The sequence below is a fragment of the Mercenaria mercenaria genome, chromosome 1, assembly GCF_021730395.1.
Source record: "Mercenaria mercenaria strain notata chromosome 1, MADL_Memer_1, whole genome shotgun sequence".
NCBI lineage: Eukaryota > Metazoa > Mollusca > Bivalvia > Venerida > Veneridae > Mercenaria > Mercenaria mercenaria.
The window spans coordinates 2,121,951-2,133,557 of NC_069361.1; the positions used below are offsets into that span (position 1 = coordinate 2,121,951).

The 11,607-nt window shown below is 34.7% G+C and overlaps 1 long non-coding RNA gene across 1 annotated transcript in view; it reads left to right on the plus strand.

The window, feature by feature from the left end:
- The window catches only part of LOC123545178 (uncharacterized), a 37,114-nt gene extending 26,406 nt beyond the window's left edge, over positions 1-10,708 (plus strand). Inside the window, exons 5-7 of the long non-coding RNA XR_008370114.1 lie at positions 9,047-9,149; positions 10,095-10,282; positions 10,601-10,708. This is a non-coding gene — a long non-coding RNA (uncharacterized LOC123545178). The remainder of the gene's footprint in view (positions 1-9,046; positions 9,150-10,094; positions 10,283-10,600) is intronic.
- The last annotated feature ends 899 nt before the right edge of the window (positions 10,709-11,607 follow it).

The window sequence follows — 11,607 nt, forward strand, 5'->3', positions numbered from 1 at the left end:
TAGGGAAGGTCAAAATTAAGTCACTGTAACAATGTTGACTGTAGTTGTTATATCCTATCACCACATTTTTAAGTTAGAGCTGGTTAGGTTGAATAAAGCATATAATGTTAATTAAATGCAGGCATTGATAATGTTCTAGATTAAGAATTAATTTTATCAGAATTAACTAAATGGTTACCCTTTATTGTTATGAACTTAAATTGTTAATAGGTACTGGCTACATTTTATAAGTATTAATGGTTACCCTTTATTGTTACAAACTTTGTAAAAAGGTACTGGCTAGTCATTTTGTATATACTTGGTGGTTACCTTTTATTGTAACAAACTTTGTCATTAAGTACTGGCTACATTTATAAGTATTAACTATATTGTTACCCTTTATTGTTATAAAATTTGTCATTAATTACTGGCTACATTTTATAAGAATTAACTTAATTATTATTGCAGAAATGTTTGGCTACTGAACTGCTATTATAGTATAATGCAGGTTGAGTTTCATGCTCATATATAACTGTTATTTCATGATGTACACTATTTTCAACCATTGGGTTCAGTACTGGATGTAATTTTCATATTACATTAGTTAATCATTAACCACATACAGAAAAGAAATATTTGAAGAAAAGTTACAACCACTGTAATTTTTTTAGCAAGTAAATTCATATTTTTGAAGTGTCGGACACTGTTAGGAGGAAGGTGCCAGCCATTGCATTAGGGAAGGTCAAAATTAAGTCACTGTAACAATGTTGACTGTAGTTGTTATATCCTATCACCACATTTTTAAGTTAGAGCTGGTTAGGTTGAATAAAGCATATAATGTTAATTAAATGCAGGCATTGATAATGTTCTAGATTAAATGCAGTAATCATAGTAGTGTTTTAGGAAAGATGTCTGCCAATATGCTTTATGCCCTACAATTAAATACAGTTTAAGATACTACCTTATCATATATTTTGTCAAGACTGAAAAGTTATGACTTCTACATTTAAAAAATAATCTGATAGGGATATGGTAGGATAAGACAAAGACGTACTGGCTACAGGTTTCAAGAAACTACCATATCACTGCATCTTAAGGGTTGTATTTTTTGACTAAATTTCAGTGGATAGGGATGATAAGGTAGAATAAGGTGATTTTTCTGCCACTGTTAGTGTGGAAGAGTACTGTATGATAGTGTTTAAGTCAGCCCTCAAAATAACAAGGTAATAGGTACTACCATATCATACATGATGTGTGCATCAATTGTAGCCAGGCCATTTACTTGGTTTATTGAAAATCCACACATCAAAATCTGAGGGTTGCTGGTCATATCTTTTTTTTTTGCATTTGTAGGACATTTCTTTTTTTTGCCATTAATTTTTTATTTGTATCTGATTTCAGTGTTCTATCTGAACATTCATGTAAGTCATAACTCACTAATTTTTGGAATTATTGAATGTCTTTGAGGGTATATTAGGCGTTAATTCAAAAGTGACTATAAGTTTATATATTATAAACAATGGGATTCATCCAAAACTTGTCCAAAATTAAGATAATCATATATCACAGAATCTTATGAGAGAACACTGAAGTTCATTGCTAGGACTCTGGTACTGGTGATAAAAGCCAAAGAAAAACTGGCTTCTGGTTAAAATTTAAACTAAACTACTTCTTGCATATTTGATAATTTCTTAATGATTAAATCCTGGTAGCTGTTACCGATATGGTAGAATAAGGCAAAGGTTCAATTCTGGCTACTGGTTTTGTATGAAAACTGCCATATCAACACATTTTAAAGGCAATGTAAAATTGGCCATCATATGTTTTTGGACAAAATTTCAGTGAATAGGGATGATATGGTAGAATGTAGGAAGATCATCAGCCATTCACTTCTTTCTGAAGCTGTATAATATAAATATCTGTATTGCAAGATAAATAATGAACACATTGTTTTTTTCTTAGCATTACACCCATACTCTAATGGCTTTACCTATACATTTAAATAAAAGATGGGAGACCTGTTCTAAAGATTGATAAAGGGAGCTTAACCTTAAAACTACAACTATCGACCAGGTATTTCAACAGTATTTACTGGTACAGAAATTAGGCATTGGATTAATGGCTGGATTCACTTCTAAAATATTATTTTGAAAATAACGAGGTCAACAATTTCAGAGTTCAAACGTTTTATTTATGATTATTAGTTATTATTTGTTTAGAATAATTCTACAATCAAGGAAATCTGAACATCCTCTTTTGAATTAGGTATTACTAACTGACTCATTGATTTGAATTTTTGAAAGAACTGAGGAATGGAATCAAGTCTATTTTACATAGAATAAATGTCAAAGTCTCTTTTCTGCTTACTTGCTTTTTCTGTCCTCATTGGTCATAATTTGCTCAAAAGCAATTTCCAGTTCTGTTGCCGGTGTGGATATTCAACCACGGTAGCTGTCCCATACTTCTCCCACAAATAGCTGTCCAATTCTTCTAAGAGTGGAAACTCAGACCAGTTGGCTGTGGCCAAAACTGCTGCCCTGTAGAATTCAACCAAGCCAGCTCTCTCGCAGCTGCCAAGGACGATATTCCACAAGCCAGCAAACCTCCATACACCTGTCCTTTACTGTCCAATAAAGTCCTATATTTCTGTCCAAATTAGCTGTCAAGACAACTTTAAAAGGAGGAATTCAACAAAGCCTGCTGTCCCATCCAGCTATTGCGGGAGGAATTCCACCAAGCCCCCTAATGTCATATACTTCTTTCCAAAAAGCTGCTGAGACAACTTCAAAAGGAGGAATTCTACCTAGCCAGCTGTCAATTCCAGCTATTGCAGGAGGAATTCCACCAAACCACCTGATAAGTTCATATACTTCTTTCCAAATTAGCCGTCAAGACAGCTTTAAAAGGAGGAATTCTGCCAAGCCAGCTGTCCCATCCATCCAGCTTTTGCAGGAAGAATTCCACCAAGCCACCTGCCCCAATCTGCTGTTGGGGAGGAATTCTTCCAAGCCAGCTTCTTCTTGGCCAGCTGTCCCAACAGCTGTTTTGGAGGAATTCCACCAAGCTTCATAATGTCATATACTTATGGCCAAGTAGGTTGTCAAAACAGCTTCTAAAGGTCCCAACCAACTGCTGAGGAGGAATTCCACCAAGCCATCTTTCCCAACTAGCTATTGCGGGAGAAGAGCAGCCTGGCCTTTACAACTATTTGGAAGGATTCTAGTAATCCATCTGTCTGGTACAGCTATTGAGGAGGAATTCCACTAAGCCTGAGCTTTCCATTACTGTTGCCATCAGGATAGATAAACAGTGGTAAATGGGAGAAAAATATTTTGCTCAACTTGTGTTTAGATTTGATTCTTCATGTAATATCAAGGGCCAATCAGCAAGGAATGCATTTTTGGTTTTCTAAGCTGAAATTGTTAAATGAAATTGACATAATTAAATGTTACTAAACAAAGTAAAATTTCAATTTAGAGTCAGTTAGTCAATACACTGAATTACTGTCTAGTTGTAGAAGCATAAAAAGGGAAGAACATTTTCTTAAGCAGGTCAATTTAGTACATATTTAGTTCTGCATAGTGATTGGTATAATAACTTAATTAGTAACAAGTGTTTTGAAAAAATATATAGTCTTGTAGATACCAAGTCATCATTTCATTGAAACAGAAAAAATTGAGGTGTTTGTTTAGTTTAAGGTAGTCCAGCAACCTGTTGCCTAAATGACAAATTTACTTAAAATGTTGGGCCTGTAATCATTTCCATCATTTTCACAATGCGTATAATAGTGTATCAAAAATTGGTTGTACTGTGTCTTCAGATATAATATATACAATAGAATGCATTTAAGCTTTTGTTCAGTTCAAAATTCTTCATGTGCTGGACACTCAGCTCCAAAGAATTTTCCTGCACATAATGCCTGCACATCTGTTTAGGAATGGCAGCATTTTGGCAACTGAGTTTCTAGTTTTCCATTTCAAAGACAGTCTTGATACTTAAGTAGTAAGATATTATTTAGAGTTGAAGGTTAAGTAGAAGTATGTTTGGTTGTGGTCTTCCTACAGACATTTTTTATTCATTATTTATGTGTGTTTGAGCTGTATGATTGTGTTGCTTATCATTCTGACTGCTGAGGAGATACTTCTGTGAGGTTTACTTATCTCCTGGACTGTACTGAGGACTGTACTGTTTTATAGCCACTGCCAAACTTGACAGTCCAAAGACACTAGAGTACCATTTCATTATTGCTCAACTCTAACTGTAGCCAGTTAGCCAGTTCAGAGAAAATCCTAAGCTGATAAGCTTAATTGAATGCTGTTTAGTTCTATTAATGAAATCTATGTTTTATCAACAATTTCAACTGTTAAAATTTAATTAGGAATATTGTGCATTTTTGGAGTAAATTTCAGGAAATAGGGATGGTAGGTACAATAAAGGAAAAGATTAGCTTTAGAATGTTTGTTTAAACAGAAATCTTTTGAAAAAAAAAAAAATCATTGATCATGAAGTGAATGTTAAAGATGTTTTTCACAATTATTTCTAGCGGACAGAATTTTTTGTAACTTTGCATATTTATAGATTGATGTATGACAAGTTAAAATAAAAAATAAAAATAATAGGTGCCCGTGGCTTCTTTTTTCAATATTCAAAGTTTATTAAGAACACCAAATCGGTATTTTTGTCTGAAGAAACAGTACATACATGTCATAATAAAACTACTGCAAACAATTATTTATTCGAAGTTTCACTCTGATGTTACTGTTTATGCATCGGAATTTATAACACCACTATAACTATGCATAAAATGTCAACATATAGATAGATTAACTCAGAAAAATTACTCTTGACAGATGTCGAAAGTATCTGAAACTGAGAAAAACACGAAGTATTTCTTAATGATAAGAAAAATCTAGCGGACAGAATTTTTCCATATTTTATATTATGTAAGCTAGAACTAAGACCAAAAAATCTAAACCTAAAAAATAATATCAACCCGTGCTTGTTTTCAAGAAAAATTAAAAAATATTCACTCCACCCACAAAAGTATTTTTTCATTACCCCACCCACCTAAAAATTATGAACATTTTTTTTTCTTACAAAACAAATTGCACAATGTTATTATCAGTTCCTTAACCAATATTCTTACTCACATGCGGAATAATGCTCCTTTAAGGTTGTATGCCTCTAGGTCAAATACTTTTTGAGATACGTGCTACACAAGCTTTCACATCCCATTTACGTATATATTTGACCACGTCAAGGGACATAAATCTGTTTTTATTGAGTGAAACCTCAAATAAAAGCACTGGTGCACAACTTCGCATGCTGAATTTAATTCTTGTGTGGTTTCATGACTCTTGGCACATATCATTTTGAGGTACATGCGACACAAATGTCTAGACCCTTTATGTACAATTTGACTATCAAGGGCCATAACTCTGGTCTTACTACGTGTAATGCGGAATGGGGCACAAAAAGTATAAAAACATTTTTAGGAAGTCACATTTGAACTTGAAGGAGATATATCTACGTTAAGATTTTCTGGAATTTTATTTGACTTGGAGTCGGCTGCATCATTACTGGACGAAATAGTTTACTTTCAAATTGGCTGTCCACAATGTATTCGATTCAAGCACTTCCTACAACTACTCCTCCAATAAAACACCATCACTTTTAAAGGTAAAATACGGATGCACGACCTATATTGTCAGTACATACGATATATTTTGCTCGAGTGCGCTGCATATTCGACAATTATGCACTTTCGGCGGCGAATTCTGAACTTTACAGTGGCTATTGCTTGCTGCGCGATCGAGCTGTGCACAAAATATTGTGATGAACTCCTTTAAATGAAAAATAATAACTAGAATAATGTTGTGCAATGTAATGCTTTTGTGCACTGAATGACTGTTAAAGAATTACCATGTATAATGCAGTGAAAGAAAGTGCAGTGAATGAATGTTAAATGAATTATATTGTAAAATTGTGCAAGTGAATATCAAATTCAAAATGTTTAAAGTAAATTGTATTTTAAAACACAATGACCAGACAGTAGAACTAATGATTTTGTAAAGCAGTGGCAGAGTTAGGTTATTCTGTTAGAGACAATGGCATGGCATATTAGTAATTTTTTTGTTTTGTAAAGTGGTAAAAACTTCTGAGTTGGGAGTTATAGGAATGGTCTCCGTCTGTCCGTAACACTTTCGTGTCCGCTCCATATCTCCTAAACCCCTTGAAGGATTTTCATGAAACTTGGGTCAAATGATCACCTCATCAAGACAATGTGCAGAACCCATGAGTCAGCCATGCCGGCTCAAGGTCAAGGTCACAACTTAGGGTCGAAGGTTTGAGCCTTCCATTTTGTGTCCGCTCTATATCTCCTAAACTGAAGGATTTTCATCAAACTTGGGTCAAATGATCACCTCATCAAGGCAATGTGCAGAATTTATGAGCCAGCCATGCAGGCTCAAGGTCACAACTGAAGGTCAGAGTTTTGAGCCTTCCATCATTTTGTGTCTGCTCTGTATCTCCTAATTCCCTTGAAATATTCATATGAAACTTGAGTCAAATGATCATCTCATCAAGGCGATGTTCTGAACTCATGAGTCAGGCAATCCGGCTCAAGGTCAAAGGTTTGAGCCTTCCATTTTCTGTCCACTCTGTATCTCCTAAACCCCTTGAAGGAGTTTTATAAAACTTGGGTCAAATGATCACCTCATTAAAACAATGTGCAGAACTTATGAGTCAGGCATGCCGACTCAAGGTCAAGGTCACAACTCAAGGTCAAAGGTTTGAGCCTTCCATTTTGTGTCCACTCTGTATCTCCTAAACTCCTTGAAGGTTTTTTATCAAACTTGGGTCAAATGATCACCTCATCAAGAACTCATGAGTCAGCCGTGTCAACTCAAGGTCAAGGTCACAACTCAAGGTCAAAAATTTGAGCTCTGTATCTCCTAAACCCCTTGAAGGATTTTCATGAAACTTGTCAAATGATCACCTCATCAAGACGTTGTGCAGAATTCATGAGTCAGCCATGTCAGTTCAAGGTCAAGGTCACAGCTGAAGGTCAAAGGTTCACCCTTTCACTATCCATAGCAGTGGCGGGGGATTTAGCTGTCATTCAGACTGCCTTGTTTAATTTGTAAAACACAGTGGCAGGGTTAAAGTTGATTTAATTTTTGTATCACTCTGGTAAGGTATTTTTAAGCGGATTTAATTTCTAATAGTTTTCAAGTTACAGTGGAAAATGCACAAAACTGGAGTAAGTTTGCTTTTTTTTCTTTCAATAGAATGCCACTCAAAGGTAAAATAGGATTTAGTATTATTCAAGTAAATCAGTGCAAAAACCTTGTATTTCATAGAGATTAGTATGGAATGGTTGTACAGTAGCCGAATTTTTTCTGCAACGAAGTGAAAGTTTGGTTACTCTGTTGAGCTGATTTCACGTCACTTACATAACCAGCCTCTCTTTTATTACAAAGTAAGTTGTTTTTATTGAGATACAAGTTAAAACTCAGAAAAGTACATTTTGAAATAAATTCCATGTAGCCAGTATCAACTTGAGGATTTATTTTTCAAATGTTAATTTTTCAAAATATTGGCAAAATAGCAAATAGCTGGTTAGCTTTTTTTTATTCAGTATAATATTGGTTTTGTATCTGATGAAGCTTCGCTATCTTTCATTTTTGGTAAGTTTTCTTTTAATTAGTCATCTTTGCAGTCTTTGTTCAGGTGAAGGTTAAAAAGTAGGAAGCTGAAATGATAGCAATGATGTAGTGTCAGTAGATTTAAGATAGTCATGAGTTAGCTACACCTTGGAGATTTTTTAACATGTCTTTCAGTTATAATATTTTTTGCTGCATTCAGTTTTGTTATGGTCTTTTAGATTTAACAGTCAATTATTATTGTTAACTTTGGTAAATAAAGTTCTGATATGATAGGTTTCCATTGGCACTGTTTTCTGGCTGTGGCAAAGTTTTTTTCCCCTTATTTACTGATGTCGAGGCCTGACAGATCCCTTTACTGTTGATCCACACAGCTATCGATGCCATTTAGGATCCCGGTGACAATATATCCCCAGCATGGAGTCGTGTTGGAGATACTGGTCTACAATATTTGGCCGGCAGTGTTTAAATGAAGGTTTCTCCAGTGTTGAGAAAGATGGTAATCGGAAATTGTCAGGTTCTTTTCACCTTCCATTTTCAGCATTTGTTTCCTTTTCCATATTTCAAGGTCTGTCTGTGATAAATTCTTTGATCCTTTTGACTGCCAATCAAGACTACTAACAGTACCATTAAGGATTATGGTGACAATATATCCGTAAAATGGGGTCGTTTGGGAGTAACAGATCTACATTTCTGGGCCAACGATTTGCTAGACGACTCTTGTTGCTGTGTTGAGAGAGGTGGAGACAAGGATTTTCAAGATTTGTCTCTGTACTAGGTCTTAATCTGCCAGCAATTGCAATATACACTAGACAGAACTTCTTTCATTTTCAAGGACTTTCCAAAATGTATTTTTCATTACCAGAATAGGCAAAATATAACTTAATTGTTTTGTAAGCTATCTGAATTTTTACCAAATACTGTCAAATATTTTTTTCATTTTTTTTTTGTATTCAATCTAATTTCTTTTAAGAAGTGTTATAAAGTAAGCACTTACAAGTTTACTGGACATGATAAGGCCTTGGTGTAGCTGCTCTTGCAGAACAAGCTCACATGCAGTTTCAGAATTATAAAAAAATACTTATGATACTCTCCTCTTGAATATAATTTTTTATACCAACACATAGGTCAAATAGTTTAGATCAATGAAATGGTGAAAATTTTGACAGTTAATAGCATCTGTTCAGTAACTAAAAGAATTTTCTTTGAAGTAAGCCAGTATCATAGTAGAAAATATTTAAACTTTTGTTTCTTTATTTGATAGCCAGTTCCTAACAGTGTACCAGTTTTGTGAAATTTGATATTTTCTCTATTTAAATATAAAATTTTCGACTAGATTCGATTTTTAGGCCATGTTTCATTCTTTTGGCAGCTTTTTCTTTTCTTTTTATTAATAATTTCAGGATGAGAGTGGTTGTATTCCAATGGCTGTAAGCATGAAATCACCTGACCTTGTGTGGGAGACATCTATGAATGGATCAACCAGATGTATACCTCTAATTTAAAGTAAGTCAGTCGTCCGTCCGTCGTCAACAATTTGACTGGCCCAATCTTAATGAAACTTGGTCAGAATGGTACCCTCAATAATATCTTGGACGAGTACAATATTGGATCATCTGGGGTCAAAAACTAGGTCACTAGGTCAAATCAAAGGAAAAGCTTGTTAACACTGTAGAGGACACATTTATGACCGTATCTTCCTGAAACATGGTCTGAATGTTAATCTTGATGATCTTAAGGTCCAGTTTGAATCTGGGTCATGTAGGATAAAAAACTAAGTCACCAGGTCAAATCAAAGGAAAAGCTTGTTAACACTCTAGAGGCCACATTTATGATTGTATCTTTATGAAACTTAGAATGTTAATCTTGATGATCCTAAGGTCCAGTTTGAATCTGGGTCATGTAGGGTAAAAAACTAAGTCACCGAGTCAAATCGGAGGAAAAGCTAGTTAACACTTTAGAGGCCACATTTATGACCATATCTTAATGAAACTTAGTCAGAATGTTAATCTTGATTATCTTTAGGTCAGTAGGTCAGGTGAGCAATACAGGGCCTTCATGGCCTTCTTGTTTAAATAAACAAATTGAATTTACATAGAAAAAATTTCACTTTGTTGTTTTCTAATAAGTTAATAATTAAAAGGTGTGTTATAATGGACTTACCAAGTAAACAGTATAAGAATCCTTCACTAATCAAAGATGCTGATAGAAATATGTTTAGGCAGTAACATGGCTGTGCCAATTAAGTAACCACAAAACAGTTTACAGCTGATTACAGCTTCTGAGTCATTTCACATCCACCGGTGTGTAAGATGATTTTTTTCCAACACTGACAAAAATATGGGAAAATCCTTTGCAAGAATTAATAGTTACCACTGATAGCTTTTTAAGTCTTGTTGAAAGCATTGTATATTAAAGCAATGCAAAGAACAATAAAAAACTTTTTTTCAGGCTTGTGAATTTGCACCTTCTGCACAACATCATGACCAAGTTTGTTCTGATACCTGCCATCATTTCAGTTGACACTCAAAATGGAAAATTTTATAGCTCCTAAAATTCACCATGGCGATGACCTTCTGGCTGTCAGAATAGGAAACAAAACATAACTCATTGAAAACCAAGATATCCTTGCTCTTCAAGTGAGTCCATGTATATTTGTTTGGGCAGATCTGTATATGAGTTTTCTTAATTACATTTTCAAAATGAAAGCTGTGTTCAAGTTGCATAAAAATAGTTTTCTGACAAGCTGTCTTTTGTTGCCAGGATTAGCAGCAGATGGGGAAGTTATATATTATATTGATAAAATTATGTATGTCTACAAAATCAAGTAAAACAATGAAATAACTATCCAAAAACGCTGCAAGAACATAGAACAAATTGCACACCTTGAGAAAATATTTAAAAAGGGTCTCAATTATTTAAACGTCACATTGTGTATATATATATTTGAACTACAGGTCTGCCGTAGAGCCCAAAGATGTCACAGTCAAGATAGTGCATATGTTCCTGTTCCAAGGTTAGCTACTGCAGACCAAACTGAAGGAGAAAGTAAAATGCTAATTCATGTTAGTTCTACAGTTCTGTTTTTAGCTTGACCATTTAAAGAATATGGAGGGCTACCCTGGTGCCGGTGTCCGTGTTGGTTAAATTTTTTATGCAGTCCAATATCTCCTTCATCCCTGAAGATATTAAATTGAAACTTGCTGTGATTTGTTCATAAGTGTGCTTAGTTGTGTAAGTCTATCAGCAATCTTTCCAGAATTACAAGATTTTAAAGTCTTTTCTTCATTAAGGTATTCCCGTCATTTATATGACTGAAAAATTGTTGAAAAAGACGTTAAACCCGAACACACACAATACTTTAGGTACTCAATTAACACTTCCGCTGCCTACAAGGCGGGTATTACTGTCCCGTTTATATGTCAGCCTATTTGCCTACAAGACGGTTTACCCGTCTTGGGGTTTCCCAACATTCCAACATATAAACAATGCAAAAATTTTTTAATGACGTCACATGAATTTATCCCAGAGCAACCAATCATATTAAAAGAATGTTTTCCATCTGTGTTTGCTGTTATACTTTTAGAATATAGTACACAGGAAAGCCCATACTGCAGGGTAAAGTAGACAAAATAACTGCAATATTCCCTCTAAACGTCGAAGATTTGATAAGGATATTAGGTCCTTCATATTGCTTTGTTTTCTAAATATAGATTTACAAACCAAGCAGATTCTTCAAAAATTTATAGCTGTTTACGGTGATTCTTCCCCATCTAGCCCCTTGTGTCTACATGTATGACAGGTATACACATCTAACATTTACGTCAGCATATTTCAAACAAAGTTTTTTATGCCCCCACTTTGGGGTTGGAGGGGGGGGGGCTGCGGGGGGCGGCATATAGATTTGCTCTTGTCCGTCTGTCCTTCCAAGAATGTTGTGTCGTGCCTAACTCCAAAAGTATTT